This window comes from Mauremys mutica, chromosome 1, assembly GCF_020497125.1.
Source record: "Mauremys mutica isolate MM-2020 ecotype Southern chromosome 1, ASM2049712v1, whole genome shotgun sequence".
Lineage (NCBI taxonomy): Eukaryota > Metazoa > Chordata > Testudines > Geoemydidae > Mauremys > Mauremys mutica.
Window position 1 is genome coordinate 63,899,934 of NC_059072.1, and position 25,145 is coordinate 63,925,078.

Below are 25,145 nucleotides of genomic sequence, written 5' to 3' on the forward strand. Positions count from 1 at the left end.
TGACAAGTGCCTTTCAAGGGAAGTGCCCTGTTTTATCGATTTCCTCATTTGCTATTCCGGTATAACTGCTGCATGCTGTTTCCCTGTGTCTGAATGTGGCTGCTTGCTGGGATGGCAGCAGGCTGTTTCCCAGTGCACAATGTGATTTCACAACTACCTGAAAATGAAAAGGAATAGACTCAGTGCCAAAAGCACCCCTTGCGTAAGCAGTCATTGGAGTGATACCATGGCTGCAGTTGTTGTACCATTATGTGAGTAACATTTGCTGAATATAGAAAATAGCCAGTGGGCCTGATTCACCACATCCTTGTACTTTGCGTCACCATTTACACCAGAGCTAAGAGGGTGTAAAATGCTAGTGTCTGGGTACATGAGTGAAAAGTTCTGATTCTGTCTCGGAAATCTGCATAGACTTTCTCAGAATCATGGGACACTCTCAAGTATTAAAAGATGACAGGTTTCAGAATGGTAGCCGTGTTAGTCTGTATCATCTTGATAGAGATCCTGTAGGTGTTTGTCTCTGTCTGAGGGATTGGAGTAAATGCGGTTGTATCTTAGAGCTTGGCTGTAGTCTGGATGAAAACTGGAGGCATGTAGGTAAGTATAGTGGTCAGTAGGTTTCCAGTATAGGTTTCCGTCACCTACAGCCCCCAACTAAAAGCTCTCCAGCACATCATCAAAGATCTACAACCTATCCTGAAAGACGATCCCTCACTCTCGCAGACCTTGGGAGACAGGCCAGTCCTCGCTTACAGACAGCCCCCCAACATGAAGTAAATACTCACCAGCAACTACACACCACACAACAAAAACATTAACCCGGGAACCTATCCCTGCAACAAACCCCGTTGCCAACTCTGTCCGCATATCTATTCAAGGGACACAATCATAGGACCTAACCACATCAGCCACACCACTGGGGGCTCGTTCACCTGCACATCTACCAATATGATATATGCCATCATGTGCCAACAATGCCCCTCTGCCATGTACATTGACCAAACTGGACAGTCTCTATGCAAAAGAATAAAAGGGCACAAACCAGACATGAAGCATTGTAACATTCAAAAACCAGTCGGAGAACACTTCAATCTCCCTGGACACTCAATAACAGACTTAAAAATGGCAATTCTTCAACAAAAAAACTTCAAAAACAGACGCCAATGAGAAACTGCAGAACTGGGATTAATTTGCAAACTAGACACCATCAAATTAGTCCTGAATAACAACTGGGAGTGGATGGGTCACTACAAAAAGTAATTTTCCCTCTGCTGATACTCCCACCATCTTGTCAGCTGTTGAGAATAGGCCACTTCTACCTTAATTGAATTGGCCTCATTAGCACTGACCTCCCCACACTTGGTAAGGCAACTCCCATCTTTTCATGTGCTATAGTATATATTCTGCTTACTGTATTTTTCACTCCATGCATCTGATGAAGTGGGTTTTAGCCCATGAAAGCTTATGCCCAAATATATTTGTTTGTCTCTAAGGTGCCACAAGGACTCCTTGTTGGTTTTGCTCAAGTATTAAAGTACTTCAAACTATTATATGGAGAAACATTTTTTCTCCCCAATTTGCGTCATCCTAGTCTATTATGGTTTATATTGTGGTGCTCCCCAAAAGTCTCAGCTGTGGATCGGCGCCTGTTGTGTTACTCCCTATCCCTGAAAAGATGATCCCTGCCCCAAAGAAACAGGGCCTGATTCACATTTACACTAAGGCCCCTCTACACTGATCTGGCACTGTAAAGGTGCCTTAGAGTGGGGGCTATTCCACTTTAAAACCCCTTTACTGTGTCAGAGTGGTGTAAAGGGGCCATAGTGTAAATGAGAATCAGAGACACACTGTATATTATATAACATGCCTTTTAGCTGTGAAGTGCCACTAAAGATGGGAAACAGGACCAGATGGACATCCCTGTCATCTCTCTCTTTCTCCCTTCTAGCTACAGTGGGCCTGATTCTTCCCTAGCTTGAAGCTTGTCTAGCCATTTACACCTGTGCAAATTGGTTGTACAAAGCTATTTCACTCCGTATGTAAATCAGTTAAAGATACTGTCTGTCATTGAATCCATGAATCACCTTTTCATTAATGTGCATCAAAAAAGGGCTTGTTACTGCATGTTACAACTAATAAAAACTAATTGAAACAAACAATTTTCTATAAGATAAACACCAAAAATACAAAATAAGCCATTCTTGCCATGAGGAAAATTATTTGTGGAAGGACTGGTTAAACTTTAAGATTTCCCCCTGGGAGCACAGAAAGCAGGGCTTTCCACTTCAGTCTTTGCACAGAATTCAAGGGAAAGTATTTTTTAAAACACGAGTCAAAATTATTTGTTTCTGTAATATTAAAAACTATCTGATTTCTCTATATGATTTTCCCTATATGGATTCAAATGGACAGATTTAATATTGCTGTATAAGTTTCCTAGACGCCAAAGATGAGTCTGAACTTGCATTACTTGTGTGCTCATAACACCTCCCATTGATTTCAGTGAGAGGTTAAAGTGTGCAAGTAACGGAAGACTACACTTATTAAAATCTAACTCGGTGTGCATGTATTAATATAATATGAATATCTGGATTGTATTGGTTTAGTTTTTTGTAATAAAATTTTTAAGAGTGAAAATAGTCTTCCCAGCATGAAAAGTGTCTCATTTGACTTTAGATTTGAGCCCAAATAGGAAACAGAATATTTGTGGCATGATATTTAATGTAGTGTGTCCTGTTTTCCAGATGCATACATCTGGTCTTTAATGGCCATTTTATCAGGACTGCATCATTTCATGTTGGTTCTTTCACCGCAAATATTTGATTGTAATGAGATCCGACCATGGGATGTGTCATCCTTGCTGCTAAATATAAAGGAGCTCGGATTTACAATTTCTATCTTCAAGGCATCATATCTTCTGTTTGGGATTATAATTTTGTCATGACAAGCATTGCTGACAAGATTTTGTGCAATGCTAACCAAATGTCCTGTGAACAGTCCAGTAGTTACACTAGGAAACTGGGAGTCGAGACTGCCTGGCTCCGTTCCCACTTCACAAACTGACTTGCTGTGTGACCTTGCGCAAGTTGTTTAGGCTGGGATTTCCAATGGGATTTAGGTACCTAACTCCCAATGAAAGTCAACCGAAATCCTTTGTCTCAGCCTGAACCTTTCTATGCCTCCAATTATCCACCTGAAAATGGGGATACTGTTTGTAAAGCTCCTTCAGATCTTCCAGTGAAAATCATTTGCAGAAGGACACAGTGTTGTTATTAATCTTCACATCTGCCAGAAATCACATACAAAATATCATATGTGGTAAAGCCTCCGATGGGGTCAAAGGAACAGCATGAGCTAAGGGAATTTGTACAGAACTGGGAACCAGGAATTCCAGATTTCTAGTCTCACTTCTGACATTTATTCACCATGTGTCTTTGGACGTGTCCCTTAATCTGCAATGGGCCAAATTCTGCTCACCCTTATCATACAAATTCTCCATGAAATAAATGGAGGTGTATGTAAGCAGAATTTGGCACTGTAGATGAAATGCATCCCCAATATACTCAAATTAATGGATTACAGCTGGGATGAATTTGGCCCTGTGCATATCATTTTCACTATCTGTCAAATGATGATAACTGTGCTTAACTACATGATAAGGTGTAAGTATTTATTGTCAAGTTTGGGGGCACTAGTATAAATGCTAAGTACTGTATTATTATTTAATGCGATAGCCTTGGACATGCAATTGGAAAGGTCTGACATTTGAATCTACTTTAGGGACTCTGATTTTGGTTATTTGTTGAATACAGTTACTGCATACCATTAGCCCCATAGACCAGCTAAGAAGATTTAGGAATTTTCTATTACTTGATGATCTCTTGAGTATGAATAATAGAACTGCTCATAAAATGGAATTTTCCATCCCATGGGAAATTCCAAAATATTGACATTTGTTTTCATCTGAAAACAGGATGAAAAGTCAAAATTTTCACAGAAGAAAAAGTACAGAAAAATTTCACTTTGGAAACATCGAAATAAAAAAATATATTTTGAAATGTCAATTTAAATTTAAGCAATTTGTTTTTAAATGTCAACCTTTCTGATGATTTTTTGATATTATGGAATTTGTATTAAAAAATTGCAACATTTTCTCAAAAGTGACATTTTCCCATGGAAAAATTTAGATTTTGATGAAACTCATAGTTTGTAGGGAAAATTTACACCGTTGATTGAGTTGTATTTAATTCTGGTCCTATTTTATCTCGTTAAATGAATAGTGGCCCAGATCTTCCTTGAAATCAGATAAACTAGTTTATGCCAGAAGAGGATTTGATCCAGTAGTTGAAGTTATTTTTGAATAAACACTCACCTTGGTGTAGTGTGGGTAGATGTCAATACGTGTGCATTGGGGAGCATGTTTTTGCAGATAAAACATTCAGGCTCTGAGAGACAAGCAAAGAGAAAAGAAGAGGAATTTTTTAAGGTGAACAGCAAAGCAGAAATGAAAATGAGAAAACTTAGTTCAGGGCTGAATGTGCCTCACAGCAAACCAGGCTGGGGTGGAATTTGGTACAGAAATAATGTTTAGCTTGCACAGTGAATTTCTCTTTATCTTTACTAGCCTGGGTCATAGAGAGTCAGAGGAAATCATCCCATTCCAAATGTGTGATACTGAATATATTTGGCTGGCTGCTTCTTCCAGATGTGAATGAATCCAGTTAAATGTATTTGTCTTAACAAGTTTTGGCCCTGGTCTTTGGCTCTGGCCTAGGAACTGAGCAGAACTCAGTTACCTTTCGACTCCCCCGATCCTAGTTCCAGTCTGAGCTAGACCCTCCTTCTGGTGCAAGTTAGAGCAATGTAGAGGCTACTGTAATTTGTACCAGCTGTCAAAGGCTGTTAAGGCTGCTGGGGATCACCAGGATGCAGGAATGCCTCAGGCACGTGGTCTTTATCGCAACTATGATCCTTGTGCTAGCCACAGGAACGAGATGGTGATAAAGAAATCACTTGGCCACTCTATGCAATCCAGCTACACTGGGACAATGCCTCCACTGAGGTACTCCTCCTGTGGCCAGCTATGCCAGCTTTGGAGCAGTGCAAATCTGTCCCTAGGCTTTTTAATATTCTCTCTTTGTATTTATTCCTGTCCTGCCTAGCAAATACAAGGCCAACTCTGGTGAACTCATGACCAAAGAGAAATAAAAGTAAGATCACTCACACACCCTTGTTAGTGTGTTGCTTGTCTATTTATATGCAGTCAAATAGTTCACTCCTTTGGCTTTGAAGAAGACTCAGCTGAAGTATTATGAGGGAGGTGACCGGGTGGGTAATTTATTAGCACTGCAGCTGTGAGGCATAGAGGTTGAGAGAACACTTGTGAGTATAAAGAAAGAAGGGGGAGCTATGGTATACTTTCCAGATAAGATTAATCCAAAATTCTACAAATCTCTTGATACAGTGAGCTCAACTCCTTTTTTAGAAGATTTTATTAGGAGAGAAACATAAAGGCCTTAATTCTCCTGGATGGTTTACTTGTATTTGCTTATTTGCAGAGCTCTGGGCATCTCAGGAATACATGATATCTGGTATCTACAAATAAAATGCCTTATTGCACATACAAGTTATGACAAGGGGACCTGGAAGGCAGCTGTAGAGTATATTTTAGTGAAAAGGAAAGAATGAGCGAAGTAGGGATGGACTACTCTCAATGTATGTTTTTAAGTTTGCTGTGCTGCTTTGAGTTTGCAAACCTTTTCCACCCATAATTTTAACCTATGAATTTTAAGACTGACTCAATTTACACACATGCTTTTCTGTCTAAAGGGAAAATGCACTTTGAGGCCTTAATCAGGACTGGGCTCCTGGTGTGCTTCGCACCTGTGTGCGTATACACAATATAGAGGGAACCCACTGGTGCCTACCACACCTTGAGTGTCTACCCACATATACATGTAGATATATAGAGAAAGATGAGATACATTTAATCTCCTTCTCTGTATTTGTGTGTGACACATTGTAATTTAGAAAAGTTCTCTCACCTTCTCTGTTCCTATTTTCCCCCTTACTAGGGCCGGCTCCAGACACCAGCGTAGCAAGCAGGTGCCTGGGGCGGCCAATGAAGAGGGGGGTGTGGCATGTCTGGCCATTCGGCAGCAATTCAGTGGCGGGGCTGTCACTCCCTCTTGGAACGAAGGACCAGTTACCAGTCCTCTGAGCATACCTCTCAGTCTTCAAATCTGTCAATGTATGACCCCAGCAAGCAAAATATGTGACAAATGACCAAAATATGGATCATCTGTATATGGCTGCATATGGCACCATAACTTACTGATTATATTTTTTATCTACAAAACCTGTTTAAAGGATGTTTTCTCTTTGTATAAATTAAATTATTTTAAAAAGAAAACTGTAAAAGCAAAAAGTCTATTGCATGCAGCCATAAAGTCGCCCCGCCAATGTGGATCATCCATAGGTAGGGCCCTACCAAATTCATGGCCATGAAAAATGTGCCACAGACCATGAAATCAGACCTCCCTCATGAAATCTATCTATTGGAGGGGAGGGGAGGTGCAGGACTGGTAGGTATCCACCTCAGGGTACCTACCAGGGTACCTACCCCAGCTCTGGAGCTTCCTGCAGCACAGGAGGTTTCTGGAGGTAAGTCTGATCTCCCCTGTGCTGCTGGGAACACTCTGCAGCAGGAGGAGGCACCCAGAGTTGGGTTTGATCTCCTCCCAAGAGCAGCTGTGCAGGGGAAGAGCAAGTCCTGTCCCACCCCAGCCCAGCCGGGAGTAGCAGCTAGGAGCCCCCTGCTGGGGTGCTCCCAGCAGCATGGGGCAGATCAGACCCACCTCCAACTTCAGGAACCTGCTGTAGCTGCAGGAAGCTCCAGGGATGCAGAAGTGAGGGAGAAATCCCATGACCCCTCCTACAACAGCTTTGTGAGACCCCCGAACCCATTTTGGGTCAGGACCCCCACAGTTACAACACCATGAAATTTCAGATGTAAACATCTGAAAATGTGAAATTGACTAATTTTAAAATCTGATGGCTATGAAATTGACCAGAATGGGCTGTGAATTTGGTAGGGCCTTATCCATAGGGTAGGAATCAGATCTCCAACACAAACATTTACCGCTTGAATGACAGGAGTAATTAATATCCTTCATATCAGGGGTGGGCAAACTTTTTGGCCTGAGGGCCGCATCGGATTTTGTAAATTGTATGGAGGGCCAGTTAAGGAAGGGAGTTGTGGCTCGGCCCCCATCTCCTATCTGCCCCCCCGGGCCTCCTGCCCCATCCAACCCCCACCATTCCCTGACAGCCCCCCCCAGGACCCCATCTACACACCCCTGTCCCCTGACTGTCCCTTGACCCCCGCCGCCCCATCCAACCCCGTCTCTCATTCCTGATGCCCCCTAGGACTTCACCCCCATTCAACCCCCCCATTGCCCCCAACCACCCTGACACCTATCCACACCCCCGCCCCCTGACCACCACCCCAAACTCCCCTAACCCTCTATCCAACACCCCCCCCCAGCTCCCTGCCCCCTGACCGCACTGCCTGGAGCACCAGTGGCTGGTGGCGCTACAGCTGTGCTGCCTTGCTGGAGCTGGACCACACCGCCACCGCTGCCACCACACAGCACAGAGCACTGGGTCAGGCTGGCCTCTGCAGTTGCACTGCCCCAGGAGCTCACAGCCTGCTGCCCAGAGCATTGCGCTGGTGGCGGAGCGAGCGAGTTGAGGCTGCGGGGGAGGGAGGACAGCAGGGGAGGAGCCAGGGGCTAGCCTCCTGGGCCAGGACCTCGGGAGTCGGGCAGGATGGTCCCCCAGGCCAGATGTGGCCCACAGGCTGTAGTTCGCCCACCTCTGCTTTGTATGGACCACTAGAGAGGGACTTGGCACACACTTTGCTAGTAGATTACAGACCTATTAAGACAGCAGCAGCATATTGGACATCAGTAATCCATGGTTAGGAAGTGTGGTGTAGTGGTTAGAGGTAGGCTAACCAAATTGCATATAGTTGGCACATTCAGTATGATTTACAGCAAGATAGTTAATGCTAGTTGGAGGTATAGTGTTGACGATGCCTAATTACATCACAGTAAAAACTATCTGTGCCTTGTCTCCACTAGGATTTTATAGCAAGATAATTAGCATTAGTTATCTCTCAGTTAAAAATAATAATAATCTCTTTTGGCAGTGAAGGCATAGCTAAAAAGACAGTTTGCTGAGTGGGTAAGACTTGGCACTATTAGAGGTTTATTCCCAACACTTTCAGAAGTGACTTTATGCAGCTTGTCTGTTAATTTACTGCCTCTAGGGTTAGAATGTAAGGTCTTGGTCAGTAATAAGAGCTGTGAAGTTAACAGAAATATAAATAGTCCTTAAAAGTGAGATTTAAAGACATGGTCTTTTGCCCCACCAGTGCATGTTCCCCTAGGCTGCGGGAGGGTATTTTCTCAGGGAAGTGTCTCTCTTACTCTCTCTGTTTGTGTAACACTGCCTGCCTTTGCAGTGCTGCAAAACAGGCAGCTTGAGTCAACCAAAGTGTGCGGCATCCCACAAAATGCAGTACGGTATGCTTAAGAGGTCTGCTTTGAAGGCATCCAAATCCTGCCCTGATTATTATTTTCACCAAAGGTTGGTTTGAAATGCTTTTAAGTTTCTTACTGCTAAAATAAAAGTACTGAGCCTTTTTTCAGGAAAAGTATTTTTATTAAATCCCATTGCTTGTTAATGTTAAGACACTAATAGCATTGTAAAAAGAAGTTGCCATATATCAGTCAGTCAAGTAGTCTAAACATCTGCATTGGAAGCTTTCCAGTATTGCCCAGTCAATGGCCACAGACCTTATTTGGAAGGCCATCATCACTTGTAGAAGTGAGATGTAATGTTTTCCCAATAGTCTGTTACCCAGAACTCTCCTAGAGAGAGATGTCCATTTTGGTGGCTTTGTGATGTTCACTGCTGTAAGCAATGAAGTTAAATCTGAATGTAATGTGATCATACCCAGAGAACACATGACAAAAGACAGAGGAATTTTTTTTATAAGCTCACAGGGTCACACCTGGGTCACAGTAGTCACACTCCTAGAAGTTTTCTGCTACCCTTAAGAAATTTATTTCCATGTAATGTATAAATTATTGCATCAGTCTACTCAGCGGCAGCTCCAGGCACCAGCGCTCCAAGCGCGTGCCTGGGGCAGCAAGCGACGGGGGGGCGCCCTGCCGGTCACTGCGAGAGTGGCAGTCAGGCTGCCTTTGGCAGCTTGCCTGAGGGAGGTCTGCCGGTCCCATGGCTTCGGCGGTAATTCGGCGGCAGGTACGCCAAAGCCGCAGGACCGGCAGACCTCCCGCAGTTGCACCACCAAAGGCAGCCTGCCTGCCGTGCTTGGGGCGGCAAAAATGCTAGAGCCACCCCTGAGTCTACTTCATGAACACACTTTGCATTGGAACTTTAGGACACGTTTCAGGCTCCCTGGAAAGTACATTCTTAGGATACAGTTGTATTGTTTAGAACACAGAATATAAGAGAAGAGTCTCTGCTAAGTCATCCTCCCAATGTAATGTATAATTATAATAAATACAGTGGCTGATACATTGCTCAATATGGAATGCAAACATTTATTATTTTCTTATGATCACAATGAAATTTTTTTAAAAGTACATCACAGTAATCATGTTTATATGTTACTTGCTTTAATATATTGTTTAAAATATTTTACATACTTTATGTATTTAGGAAAACAGTGGAAATGTGCTCATTTTGTTAAATGTATTTTTCTTAGAACACCTTCCCTATGAACAGATTCTCACGGTAGCATGGAATTGCCATGTGGCTCATTCCAATGCATTGAAACCATTTCACTCATGAATTCTACTTTCTTATCAATACAATTTGCTATATCCAAATGAATTGTGAATGTATTTCTATAGCATGAAAAATATTACCTAGTTTTGACATAAATTATTTTAAATACAGTTAAAGGGTTTTTCCTTTTTTTTTTACCAGTGAGAAATCATTATGTATGATTAATCTTAATATATGTATAGAAAGTGGAGGGAGTTTAGTGGTTAAAGAACAAGAGTGGAGTCAGAAAAGCTAGGCTCTATTCCTTGTAATCACTGTGAAAGTCTTTAATTTCTGTGCCTCGTTTTTGTTATCTGTAAAATGGGGATAACAATACATATCTACTTAACAGATGTATCATGACACTAAACTGATTAATGTTTGAAAAATGCATTAAGAACCTCAGAAGGTGAAACAGCAATACAAAGTGTTATTATTTTCTAAAAATCTGCTATGGCTACATATTTAATGTACGTAATTTGAACAGAAAGCTTTAACATGGGTTATATTATTTAATTAATGTTTGCTGAGTACTCAAAATGTGAAGTGTGTGTATATATAAATAAAATAACTTTTATTGATTAAGTCTCCTATTACATAGATATTGGATGTAATAATTCGTACACATTTCACTAGCTTTATATAATGTGCCTAGTGATTTGAGTTACATAAAAATGAATGAGATCTAGAATGAATCCATGAAATGTCAACAGGATATTTTTTCGCTAATGCTTCCATTTTGGGAAATTATGGGAAATCTGTCTATTATATACCACCCATTATTTTAGTAATTAATCTTACCCATGTATTTAAAACTATAAATTTCTCTCTCTTTCTTTCTTCCCAGCCTGAGGAAGAAATAGAATTAGTTGTGTGTGCAAGAGAGAGTGTCTGAAGACCTTAGTGGGGGAAAGTCAAAATCCTGAGTTTTGCATGTGCTGAGGCCTGTAGTCATTCTTATCTCTGGCCTGAATAAATTCCATTGTTTTGGTCCAACTCCTGTGAAAATTTGTCTCATATGCACACTAGCTTCTTCCTGTCTTCCACTAATTTGTTAGATTTTTTGGCCTAACTTCTTGACACCAGAACAATACACAGAATTGTGATGGTCACAAGGTGTGTATGAAGGCAGTATGTGCCCCCTGGCTCTGTACAATATTACCCTAAATAAATTCCTCATAAGGCTTCCACAGTTATTCATTCTTTTAAATATATGTTTGTGGGTTTTTTATACAATGGCCCTGCACCAAAACTTCAGTATCTACTGTAACCCAACAATCTAAAATACCATCAAACTCACTTCATCCCATATGGAGTAAAGATATAGAGACCTCCCTGTTTCCTACTGACTGGCAACACATATTAGTTCCAATATTTCTCTAGCCTCACTAGACCTTCTGTCTAGACTTACAACAGAAAAATCCCTTTTTGAACTTATTGGACACCAGTCTGTGTGGCTGATGCACGATGAAATATTCACAAAATTGCTGTTGCTGTAATCAATATCTTGACACTCCATTGCCTATGTTATGGTATTGTCTCAAAGTCTCTGATTTCACCACCACCCCAATGAACGTGGTTGCTGCAAGTAATATTAATACCCAATAAAATTATTTTACAGAAATGAAAATTTTCTTCCCCCTGGTCCTGAGGAATTTGTGGATAGGGCTTTGCAGACTTGCAATATTTAAACAAATCTTATAGACAAAACAACAACGAATGTTAAATACTTTTTAAAGACATGGTCAAAAGACATGTGGCTCCTGGTAAAGTCAATCATGGAAATTAAACAGCTAAATAAAATGTTCATTTAACTACAGTGGTATATATGAATATGTATAGTTTTTTGTAATATACCTGAGGTCAGATAACAAAAAAATCTAACAAATGAAAATTGTTCCAATTTCTTCTGTTTAAATAACAAGTAGAGAAGTATATGTACCCAGACCTTAGACAAAACTCTCACTGAAGTCAGTGGACTAATTTCTGCCTTCAGTTACACCAGTGCAACCACGCTGACTTTTCCGAGGCTGCATAGCTATAACCAGCAGCAGATTTGACTCGAACCAAATTTTTGCATGAGGAAGAACTTCTTCAAGATTTGGACCATATTAAATATTTTCCCCTATTTACTAATTTTATTGTCTCTTTCTTCTTTGCCCTTTGGTTGTTTTCTTTCTTAGCATCTTTTTTTTTAACCCAGGGTATAATTATTACTAAACAAATAATAATCCTAATAAAACGGCATAGATTCTGTGAAAAGGTTCATAATAAATAATAATTATAATGAATTATTTAGGGGGCAGAGTATGACTAACCTTCACACAACCATGTAAGGGTGTGAGACCATTCCATCCACTCAGCCTCTGAGCATGGGTGCGCAGAACAGGGGTTATATGCCCAATTCTCCCTCCCTCCCTCCCATGAGGCCAAGTTTCCACCTCTCCAACATGCTAGCCAGTAAACCACACCATAAAGTACCTACCCCTGCAAGGAAGAGCAGGGAAGAAATTGAAACACTGAATCTCAATTCCTTCCTGAGGCTCCTTTTGGGGCAGCATAGCTATGCTTTACCCTTTACTCAATCCAGCTTGAGGTGGCACTTTACATACCCAAAGGACAGTGCAACCATTAATCCTTACAGCACTCCTGTGATGGAGGGAGGTCAGCATTATTATCCCTATTTCACAGATGGCAGAGAAGTAGAACGAGTTGCCCAAGACCCACATCAAATCAGGGGCAGAGCTGGAATTAGAACTCAAGATTCCTGTCTCACATTCTCACTCAGCGCTCCAGACCATTTGTTTGGAACCTCACCAAACTCACCCTGAGGTTCATGAACCTTAACTAGCCTTCTCTGGGATTTGGATTGTTAACTAAGCCTGAAACCAGGCAAAGTTTGTGATGTGTTGTGAAAATTTCACACAGCTCTGTTTTCCATTTGTTCAGTCCATCCTGAATCATCATGGCATGACACAGCAGGCTAGAAAACTGTCGGTTTTACTGAGGACTGCAGTCTACAAGTGAAAGGTAGAAGAGGTGGAGAGAGGTGGGGAATGGGCTTTTCAACATTTTATGGAAGTTACCACTTCCTCTCGGAATCCAGATTACTTGCCAAACCTGTTTACACTCAAACAATCCTTTTGTCTTTAGTGGTGTATCTGAGAATCTGGCCCTGATTTTGTTAACAGGTTCTTCAAGCAGAGTAAGAATTATTTATAAAAATGCCATCTTCCATAATCTGTACATAGAAATGAAGAGCAGCTAGTGTAACGCAAACCAAATTAAAGCAATTTGAAGCCATTTGTGAAACATGTTAATTTAAAATAATAAAGGATAAAAGAATCGAAGAAGAGTGGCTTTTCTGTCACATCTATGTTCCAGCACTGTTGGAAGCCATCTATAAATCAGCAATAAAAGTGCGGGTGTCTTGAACAGCGACACATTTGCTGCCTGTGATGAGGTGCTCTACTAAACCGCTTATGTTAACTCGGGTGTAAATGTATTCAGTGAAATTAATGGAGATTCTGCAAACCCTTACACTCATGAGTAGTCCTCACTCGTTCACTGAGGGCTGGTCTGCACTTAAAATTCAGGTTGCTACAGTGCTCAATGGGGTGAAAAATCCACCCCACCCACCCCCGAACGCCATAGCTATACCGACCTAACCCCTGGTGTATACGCAGCTAGGGCAAGAGATGAATGATGAATGCTTCCATCAGCCTAGCCACTGTCACTCAGGAGGTGGTATTCTACAGCCGTGCAAAAGCCCCTCCTGTCACTGTAGGCCTGTTGACTTAAATGGGAGCAGAATATTGTCTTTCCTAGGGCCAGATCACGACCCTTGCTATGGTCCTGCATAGGGGCACAAGAGGACATAAGGAACCTCCCCTACTTCCCTGCACAGACTACCAGTATTGTAGGGCTGGGGGAGAGACGCTTCCATCAAATTGCTACTCCCCTGTCCTGCAGGAGTTGAGCTCCCAAAGAGGGGTAAAAAGTAAACTACACCAGGAAAAGGGCGGCCACAGTCTCTTCTCCCATAGGGTGAATCAGGGACTGAACCGTGTGACTCCTATAAGCCAACCTTAGCCCTTGGTAAGTCAATGGAATCTTTTGAATGAATAAATGTTTTCAGTTTCAGGTCTTATGACCGAATCTATGCAGGACTAAATGTACACTATATATTAGCGCCAGATAGAAAAATTATCTGTTACTGGGGAAAAAGTCAAGCAAACCTGTGAAGATGCCTAAATCTGAAGATCCTTTGACAATGATGATTCTGTCATGAAACACGTTGTTCTGGCCATTCATTTTGAGGTGGATTCATTATTCATGGCAAATGCTGCACATGATTAGTATGTCCCATTCCAGGATTCCTGCTCAAGTTGTTTGGTCTTCATCCTATTATGAGCACAGTAGTTATGAGAAGATATTTGCTATCCATCCATTATATATCCAAAAGGGTCTTTGGAAATGCTGCCCCACAATGTAACGCAGTAAGTTAGAAAGTTTCATTTGTATATGCTTTTGTTGGTATTCTCACTCTTTTGTGCTCTTTTCTTTCAATTATTTCCCCCACACACACTCTTTTCAGACAGATCTATAGCATTTCAGCTAACTTGATCATTTTGCTATGTAAAAAGGAAAAAAAAATCTGAAAAGCACAGCATATAAGACTATTAGCTTGGTAAATCTTAGAAATTGCCTGATTTGATTTCTGAGCCATTATTATTTATTTAATATTGATATTTGTGTTTCAGTAATGCTGCAAGTCTCCAATGAAGATCTGAGGCCCCATCATACTAAGCGCTGGACAAACATCTACAATTGTTGTTTTCAGTTTTGTTGTAATTTTGGTCCCAGAGAATATTAGAGAGTCAAGTTGGGTGAGGTAACATCTTTTATGCGACCAACTTCTGAGAGTCTTTTTCACCATCAGAAATTGGTCCAATAAAAGATACTACCTCCCTCACCTTCGTCTTTCATACATTTGCAAAGACATCATGCAATTATAAATAATGTGATTCTAGAAATCTTCTGTTGAAATCATATTTATGATGTTAAACTTTTAGCAAGTTTTTTCTTTAAAAAAAAGTTTGTAAGTTCACAAACTGGAGATCCTTCAAACACAGAGGTCACAATTTCCAGGTCTCTTTGATCTTTATTAACCACATTTCCTATTCCTTTAAACTGTTTTGTTTGTTTGTTTGTTTGTTTTCTGTAATGGATAGGGACATTGAAGATTGTCCCAATCCTTACAACTGTGCTGAAAATTTCTTTTGTCCAACAAACCAGCTAACTTTTTGATTAGATAAAGAACTATCTAAAAGAAAACCACTCTGGTGAATAAGATGGCAATCAAATGTGGAAATCTTCTCTGTATAGGGCACCCTGGGGTTTGTTAAATATCTGCAGATCTGCATGTTGTAAGTGACAATGTTTATTCTTGCAAGTAAATTCCAAGATAGCTTGGGGTTTAATCTCAGACTTTTTTGTTTCTCTGATTAGTTGAAAACTGTAACAGGTCACCCAGACTCTTTGAAGAATGAAGGGTCTCATTCCAGGGTGAGGCCCAATGAATTTGTGAATGAATGAAAAGTTAATTGAGGAAAAGATTAGAGCATATTTCAGTCATAGTTGATTTAAGCAAAGCTGATAAGCAAGTAACTAGAAACATGAGTATGTTATTAAAGTAGGTTTCCTTCTTGCATCAATATCATAATTTTTGTATTTATGGTAATTTTAAAGGTTGATGTTTGTCATAAACACTTTATCTAATCTTCTAGCAAGTAGAGCTCCAATAGTGTCAAGTAATTACCAATAGATTTAGCTGTGTTGGATAATACATTCAGAATCATAAGAGAAGCTGTCCAGTAAATGTCTTGTGCTTTTTACTTTACCCAGTTTAGAGAGTGAAGTATTTATTTATGTATTTATTTCACTATTGAGTATCAGAGAGAAATAATCAGAGGGTTCTATAAGGCCATCAGTTTTTAAGAACTTCAGATTAATGAAGTCTGAGTTTTGCTTTGAATTCTGTTTTCACTCCAATTGGAAATGCATTTTGCAGATATTCATTTTTGTATTCTAGCACAAACCTGACATAACAGCTTAGTGAACATCTGGGAACTTATTCAATTTAAAATGTTTCAAATTAAATTACAAAAATTAAATGAAAAGTGCAATTTGCAAGTAAATGAAGATGTAAGAAACTAAGCATTGTTTCTGGTTTTGTGGAAGTTGAAGAGAAAGTGTTGTTTTGCTGGAGTAGTGTTGCTCAGAGTAAAAGCCCCTAAAGCAACATTTTTTTGTGGGTGACGGGGACCCATAGCAAACAACTAGAGAGATGAAATCGAACATTTCTCCTCCTTTTAAATAATGCTTTGTATATATAGAACACTTTCCATGCACAGATTTCCAAGTGCTTTACAAACATGAATGAATGTAGTCTTGTAACACCCTCTGAAGTAGGCATAATCGCTATTTTGTAGATGAGAAAACGGGTCCAGAGAGGTTGTGATTTGCTAAAGGTAACACAGGAAGTCTGTGGCAGAATCAAGAATGAAATACAGCTCTCTTAAAGGCAGGCAGTGTACCTTATTGAACAGGACCCCAGATTAGGACTTGGGACCCCTGGCTCTGCCATGGCTTTGCTGGGTGGCCTTGGGCTAGTCACTTCCCTGCCTTGTGCCTCAGTTTCCACAACTGTATAATTGAGGTAATGCAACTGATCCTCCTTTGTAAAGTGCTTTGAGATCTATGGAGAAAAAGTGCTATGAAAAGCTTGCTAGCTATTATTTTTAAAACTCTGTCATGTGTTTTAGTCATGTGCTCTACCTAATTTAGCTACTCAAACACAGTTCCATAACTTGGGTTTTTAGTTTTAAGTTATAACTCATAAAATCTAATGAGACTCCATTAAAGCAAAGAAATGAGAATATGCAAATATCTGAAAGATACCATTTTTGAAGTGCGAATTGTTTATGGTGTGGCCCTAAAGATTAGCTGGCATGTTGGACTCTTCTCCCCAGATAATCCAAGGGAAAAAATTTTTAAAGCACTGATTGTAAACAATTTTTATACTCATTCAAAAACAAACCATAATTTGTCTAAAAATTAGCACTAAAATAATAATAAAAAAACCCACAGATAAGAATCCTAATACATAACTACATACAAAGGTGAAAAATACAGGCCCACAGCCATATTTACAAATAACAGTCACAACAGTTTAATGAAAATAACGTAATAAAGCTACATTGATACAAGACTATAGTAAACTGAATTAAGTATGTCCACACGGGGATTTGCAGCAGTGTAGCTTAATCGATTCCAAACCCAATTTTCATTAAATCGGTTCAACTCTGTGTGTAAGCAGTGCCTGAGCAGCAAGTTGACTAGCCAGGATGAAAATGTCAGTGGCATGGAGGATATAGAAGCTAATGATCTCAGCCTTCCTCAGCTGTGCTACTGCAGCCACATTGTTTTGCTAAAATAGTAATTGTAATATGCATATATAATTATCATCCAAATAAGTAGCAATTGAAAAATTAGCAGCTAATGTTTTAGGTGCAAATAGGTTTCTTCGACCATGCCTGGCCTAAGAAAATAGGTCATGTTTTAAAATGTATTAGCTGGTCACGGTCAGTCGTAGGCATGAAGATCGGGTTGACCATGACTACCTAACATGTTTTCAGCCATTTCTTGCCCTCTGTACAAGGTACAAAGATTTATTTAAAACAGTGTTAGCTTGCAGGTTTAAAACATGACCTATTTTTGTACACTACACATTTACGTCTGTATAACTACATCACTCGGGCATGAAAAATTCACACCCCTCAGTGATGTAGTTATACCAAACGTAACCCCTGTGCAGACAATGCTATGTCAGCAGGAGACCTTCTCCCATGCCCGCCAACATAGCTCCCGCCTCTCGCAGAGGTGGAATTATTAAGCCTACGGAAGAGCTCTCTCCCATCAGCTTGAAGCATCTGCACCAAAGGCGCTGGCGCAGCTGCGCCACAAGTTTGTAGTGTAGACTTGCCCTGAGGCCCCAATCCCACAAAGACTTGAGCTTGCTGCACTTGGATGGGTTGAAGAACAAGAAAAAGCATAAAAAAAGCAAAAGCTAAGACAACGCACAGATTTTATTTAAAGTATTAGGCTTAATTTAACCTCTCTCAGGGTCTTCTGGACACAAAAGTGGCAGTGCCTCAGCCTCTGCAGCGAGGGCCTGATCCAAAGCTTATGGAAGTCAATGGAACAAAACTTCCACTAGCTTTGGATCAGGCCCACAGCCATATTCACACATAACAGTCACAACAGTTTAATGAAAATAACGTAAAAAAAAAGCATAAAATTCCCTTATTCTCTGTAATAACAGCACCCCCCCTTGCTGCTCGTTTTTGCCCTTTTCTTTGTCTCAATGGCACAAATCTAAGGGGAACTCAGCCCTGCCAATCCTGGGAATGAAATAAAAAAAACAAGAAGGAAAGAGGCTGCAATCATATCTGCCCCTGCCTTTTGTCCTTTCCTTTAACAGAGGTAATTGTAGGGGGCTTTGTTATGACTTCCTCTTTCTTTTCTCTTATTCCTCCTCTACTTTTACAGGGTTAATTCCTTTTTAACAGCTCCTCTCATTGAATTTTTTTGCTACTTATCCATAAAAGAGGGGGAAATTATGTATTTATTGCAACTTAAAATCATTGAAATTAAAGAAGTTAAAAGAGCTCTTTTTGCTGAATTGGTAAGACTTTTTCTGATTTTTTCCCCATAATTTCAATACTGTACTACATCTTTCCCTTTGCAAGTTACCCCTATGGCAATGAGTGCTGCTTATCCTGGGCCCGATCCTGCATTCCTTGCACTCCCAAAGAAGGGGATGGGAGCCTAGGGTACTCAAAAAAAAGCACAGTCAGACCCCATGTGTGCAAGATTCAAACAGACCAAGTGAGGCAGCAAGCTAAATTTAAACTTTGACCTTTTCCTGCTTTCTGCTGTGATACACAACAGGCAGTTTCCAAACCAAAGCTGGTGAAAACAGCTTTTTTGCTGGGTTTTTTTTCCCACTGAGAAATTGTACCAGATGAAAAGTGAATCTTTTTGATCTTTTGTAAAACCAGCAAATAGTCAATGTTACCAATTTCACTTTAGGTGTGAAAAATCTTTATAGGGCTCTATTAAAAACTATAAAAAAGCTAGTGGATGGATCCACCCTCCCCCCCCAAAAAAACGAACAAAGTCTTACATTAAATCTTCTCTGAAGGTGAAGAACATGTATGGGGTTTTCTTTTTTTTTTATTATATAAAAATGTGATTCCCCATAGAAAACACATTTTTTTCTAATGATAACCTTACCACTTTTGAATTACAGCTATAGTACTTGCAGTTGAAATATGTCGTTAAGAAAATCAGATTTTACCTATATGCATTATGAGTTAAGAGTAATTGTTTTAATTTGCAAGCAGTTTGAAAGTCAATAGGATATGATTTTAAATCTCATAATAAATTGAGGAAAACAACTACCATTCTGACTTGATGTTATTTAGAGTGCAGCTGGAAGTGACTGTTATTTTAACTTCTCTTAAATGTAAAGATGTTATCAGTACTTCCACTAATAAACAATTAAAAGGTACATTTAAATTAAGAAGACAATTAGTTCACAGAGCACAGTTTATTTACTTGGCAATACTGATTACTTAAATGTCAGCCCTGTCCAAAGAAAACATATAGAGACATAAATTACTAATAAAACAAACAGTATCAAAATATCATTTTTGGTCACAATTTGTCTGTGTTCCTATAATAAAACTGTCAGCTGAATGACAGTTATTTTTTCTGTTTGTTATGAAAATTAATTTCCTTCTCCTTTCAGTGAGTTCATTTAATTGAGACAATTTATACTTTTGTTTGTGCGTTTTATTTTTGATTTTTAGAAATGATAAAGTCATGGTTATTGTTATATATATATTTTTTTAAATTCCAAACCTTGTTGGAAATTTCTGAGTGATAGCTTGCCTCCTCACTAACTCTTCAGAATGACCTTATATAACAAGTCAGTGCTTTCTTAATCTGACAGGTGATTTCTAAAACTAGCAATCATTTTCAAATATAAACAATACTTCGTTTTGGTGGGTTTCTTTTCTTCTTATTTCTTTTAAATCAATTTTAGCCCAAAAGGTATGTTGATTGGAATGTGCTTTAATAAAGGCAGGCAATGTTTCAAGGCAAATAAATCATGTTTGTAGAAAGTCTAATAATTTGCAAAATACTCTCTTTCTTGTTTAGGAGGCTGGATTGGTCAGAGAAGGCTCCAATGATAAGGCTGGGGAGTTTGGGCCATTTTGTGGCTAGCTAATTAGTCCCTACAGATTTAGCACCAGCGCTTCCTTTCTCCCCCAAACAACCCACAAGATTAGTTTTGCAGGCTACTCTCTTCTTCATTCTGCCTCCTTGATGCGGGTGGGCGCTGGCTGGCTGGCTGGCTGGCTTGCCTGCCTCCTACGAGCAGCTCTCATGACATGCCCCGATTTCCTCCGGCTCCCCGACAGGAAATCAAGAGCTTTAAAGCGGCTGAGTTTGAGGCCACCCGTGTGTATCTGTAAATAGCTCCGCCAGCGGCCAGCAAGCCCCTTAGCCCTTTCAGAAGGGGAGAGAGCAGTGCCGCGGGCTGGGGCACCGCGAGCAATCAGGGGTTGTTGGGTTGCTTTCAGAGGGGTGTTGCTGCTCAGCGCACGTGGGAAGGTGATGGTAGGTGACAGACAATCTCAGCTCCTGTAGATCTCTTCCCCCCACCTCCTCCCCGGCCCTCAGCAGGGCTTTCCCAAGTCTCCCATGCAGACTCGGGGAGCAGGTTGAATTGCTGAAATGTTTTGAGCTCAGAGGCAGGCAGAATATTCATCGAAAGCTTCCCTGCTGGGCTCTACAGTACGAAGCTGCTCGTAGAAAGTTATGCCGGGTGGCAAGGTTAACTAGCCTTTCTAGTACAAACTGTCTCTTTGTGAACATGGTTGATCCTGCTCTCGATTGCATGGCTGGCTAGGAATTTTTGACTGCAAACAGTGTGACGCTGTCAGGGGAAAAAATGACAATCACAATTGCTATTCTGGGCACCAGGGGAATACTAATACACACCCGCCCCAACAAGTTATGTATCTGTACATGGTACTACAGGTCAGAGTTCCATCATAAAGCTCTGTTTTCAGGGGGGGTTATAATTCAACCATAAAAATTCATTTCTAGATGGAACTTGGCATATAATATCTCAGACGTGGGGGGTAGGGGAGATTCACAGAAAAAAATGAATAATAAAAATATATTTGATATTTAATTTATAAAAGTGGAAACCAAAATAGAGGTTAGTAATGTAAATAACATGCTAGTTTTGTGCTCCTAAATTTCCACTGTGAAATCCTGATAGTCATTAGTTTGTCATAGCATTCTGGACTTGTCAAGTGAGAATCTCAAACTATGTTACAAATATCAGAGGGGTAGCCGTGTTAGTCTGGATCTGTAAAAGCAGCAGAGTCCTGTGGCACCTTATACACTAACAGACATATTGGAGCATGAGCTCATGCTCCAATACGTCTGTTAGTATATAAAGTGTCACAGGACTCTTTGCTATGTTACAAATGTTAGTCATCCCCATGTTGCTGAAAGATACAGAGTGATTACTCCCATTTAACAGGTGAGTCACAGAGAGAGTAAGTGATTTATCAGCACTTAATCCAGAAATCCACTAAATAAAACCCAGGGATCTCTGACCAATAAGAACATAGGTATTTCAGCACTGGAACAAGTTAATCTGAGTTGCTCCTGTGACAGACAGTGGCCAAAGCAAAGTACTTCAGAGCAAGACAAAAAGCCTTCATAATGATCCTACTTTGTGTTAGTACAGAGGTGATAGAGAAGAAAGCTGTTATAGGATTAGGAGGAATTCTTCCCAAATATTGGAGTTGCAAATGCTATTCCAGTTCATACAGATGCACTACTGCCAATACAGAGTGTACAAAAATATCAGTGAGGTGCCTCAAAATGATGAGATTTTTAAATAATAAAAGTTAGGGGTTTATTTGCCTTCTGGTTTTTTTAACCTTCATAGTGCATGCAGGTCACATTTTTTATCAATTCTACACCTCTGACTCACAGCTGCCCTATGTCCTGCTCTGCCCCACCTCTGCCTCTTCTGCAGATGTGGAGGCTCTTCAGCCCCATTTCCTAGGCATGGGTGGGGCCAGCTCCAGGCACTCCTCACTCCCCTATACTGGGGCCAGTTTTGTAGGATTAAAGGGGAGTGAGAAGTTTACCCTGTTGTTCATGGGAAGGAAGAGAGAAGCCTCCCTCCTGTGAGAATGGAATGGCTGTATGCTCCTGCTCACCCCTCCCCAAGCACTTCTGGCAGCTGTAGGGGAGGAGAGGCTCTGTGTGCCTCTTTCAGCACTGCTGATTGGAGGTTCTTCCTCAGGCGGCAGGGAAGAGGGGAAGGCAGCCAGTCAGAGTTACTGGGCTAGGTGAGAGATGGCCTGAAGGCTGGAGTTACTCCCCGACCTGGGAGACAGGTTCCAACAGGGGCCAAAATCCCCTTTGTTTGCAAGTTGGCAACCCTGTTTGTGTGGCTTGTGGCATTTGCCCTTTTATGTTTCTTCATGATATGTAAAGAAACTGCGATTTTTAAACATTTAAACATTAGACATTCAGGTGCTGTCTAGCCTGGAAATCACTATGAGGACCGGAGAACAAGGGAAACGATGGCTTTACAAGAGAGCAAAAGTTGGGCAACTGAGAGCTGCTAGCTTGAAGGGCTTTCCCCAGAGACTACAGGGTTTCAGATCCTCCTGAGGGACCGGTGAGGATAAACTGTCCCCCTTTGAGGAAATCTCTGATTTGCTGTTCTTCTCTTGCCTGCCTCCTGGGAAAAGGCGGCCAATCAGAGCTGCTCCATAAGTTGGGGGGCTTCTTCCTCCATCAGTACATGGAGCAGGCTAAGCTCATTTTCCACCTTCTCTTCTCTTAAATGGCCAGCTGCTCAGCTGTCTTGCAGCTTCTGTTCACTGGCACCCAATGCTGCCCACCTCCCAGGAGGAGAATAGGAGGAAATAGAACGGCTGGGAGCAAATGATAAGGAGAGTCACAGAAATGTAAGCAGCAGCAGCAGAACCTGAAGTAACTTTCGTGGGTACATAAGTAGTTTTGGGGTTTGCATGGAGGGATTAGATTAATTAATTGGTCTTGTGTAGGGGGCAACAGATGAATTAATTGGGATAGTGCATGTGTAGAAGTGCCAGATTAATTCAGAAGAATTAATTCAGGGAATACAGAGGAGGGTGCATGCTTTTGGGTGGGTTTGATGGGGCGCCTATCCCACACTGGACTCTAAGGGGTTAATAGAGCCCTTGCGAAGCTGCACAGGAGGCAGCCAATCAGAGAGGAGCTGTGAGAAGCAGCCAGTGAGGGTCCAGCTGGCCCATATAAGAAGAGCTTGAGGAGGACTATCTGCCTTGCAGGCTCAAGGTGGCTAGCACTCTAGACAGAGCAGTACTGCAAGCAGCTCTTGGTGGGTTCTAGGGATCTGCAGACTGAGGCCCTGGGGCAAGGGCAAAGAGGGTGCTGGGGCTTCAAAGAAGTTGCCCAGGAAATCTACTCATGAGGTGGTGGTGGGTGCTGCAAGCAGTGGCCTTCTATAGGGTCCCTTGGCTGTGACTGGGTCTCCCCCACTTGCCATGGGGAAATGGCTAAATATTTGACTGCAGTTGTCACTGAGGAAAGTGGCTAGACAGGGACTACAGAGATGTCCCCTGAAAGGGGAGAGCACCAAGTGTGGTATGGCTGGAGGGCAGTGTCACTGAAGAGGACATCATGGTCCTTGGAGGGATGTGGTCCAGGAGCAGAAGAGGCAATGGGTGGAGCACTACCAGCTCAAGGTGCACTGGCTACCAGAGCTAATTCCTGTACTGGCCACAAGGAGGTGCTGGAGTGGTGAGTCACACCCTGTCACAGGGGGGCAGTAAATTTATTGTGGGAATGTTTCTGTTTGGGGGACGGAGAAGGTACTTGGGAGGTAGTATTGGGAATTGCTGATGGTGCCTGGTTTACAGCTCCTCTCCCTTGGCATGAGTGGGTTTTGTGCTGATGCAGGTTCTTTGTTTGAGATCTGAGGAGCCACTTGATCAGCAAGGAGGGGCTGATGCTTGACAAGACTGGGGCTCTGCAAAGGTTTGGAGCCATACGTAATGAATGGACTGGGGGATGGGCAGATGTGGGGCAGGGCTGGGCCAACATCCTCTGAAGAACCCATCCTCTGAAGCATCTGGTTCTGGTGTCTGTTGAAGGCATGATACTGACCTGGTTTGATGTCTGGCTTTTCTTGGGTTTCACTATAATGAAGTACAATTTGTTCATTATTGTTTGTAAAGTGCTTTTGAAGATGTGAAGTGCTATACAGTAAATGATAAATATTAACTTAAATAAACAAAATTCTGATCAGTTACTCCAGATTTATACTGGAGTAGCTCAGATAACTATTAGTCCTACTGACCACCATACCCTGTTTCTTGTATTATGGGCAGAGGTGGATAGAAGTTCCTTACTTGCCTTTTCTACACTACTTTAGTCCCATCTCCCTCTAACTGGCCAAAATCTGCTTTTAAAGCCCTGATACAAGTTAATTAACTGGCCAAGAAATGGTTTCAATAATTTTAAGCTTGTCACAAGCCAATTAAAAGAAATTCAAACTGAAGGCTGAAATTCCAATCTTAATTTCCCTTATTTTCTTCAAGTATGAAACATCCATTCTGTATGGTAACCACACATTCTGTGCAAGAGTCAGCAATAGTTAGGCATAATGAAGTAATTACAATGTATATTAAGCATGGCTATTTATTAAGGGTTGTACATTAATGATGGCTAATGAGGCTGGAGTGGTAGCAAGTTCAAGATGAAGTTATCTTGAGCCTCTGTATTAAATGTCTTTAATTTTGTTAGCATGTTTTATAGGGTTAATCAGCTTTTTCTTTCATCATAACTGTATAGGTGATAATACATTACCACTGTATAAGGTGGAAGCCTGTGCAAGTATCTGGGTGTAATTTGTAAAGTATGTTTTGTTTTTTATTTAACACCCCCCCCCCCCATGGCTGCAAACTTAAAAATTGGATCGTAATAGACCTCAAATCCCAGTGGTGATGGAACCTGGTGATATTCTAAACCAGGAGTAGGCAACCTATGGCACGGGCACCGAAGGCGGCACGCAAGCTGATTTTCAGTGGCACTCACACTGCCCGGGT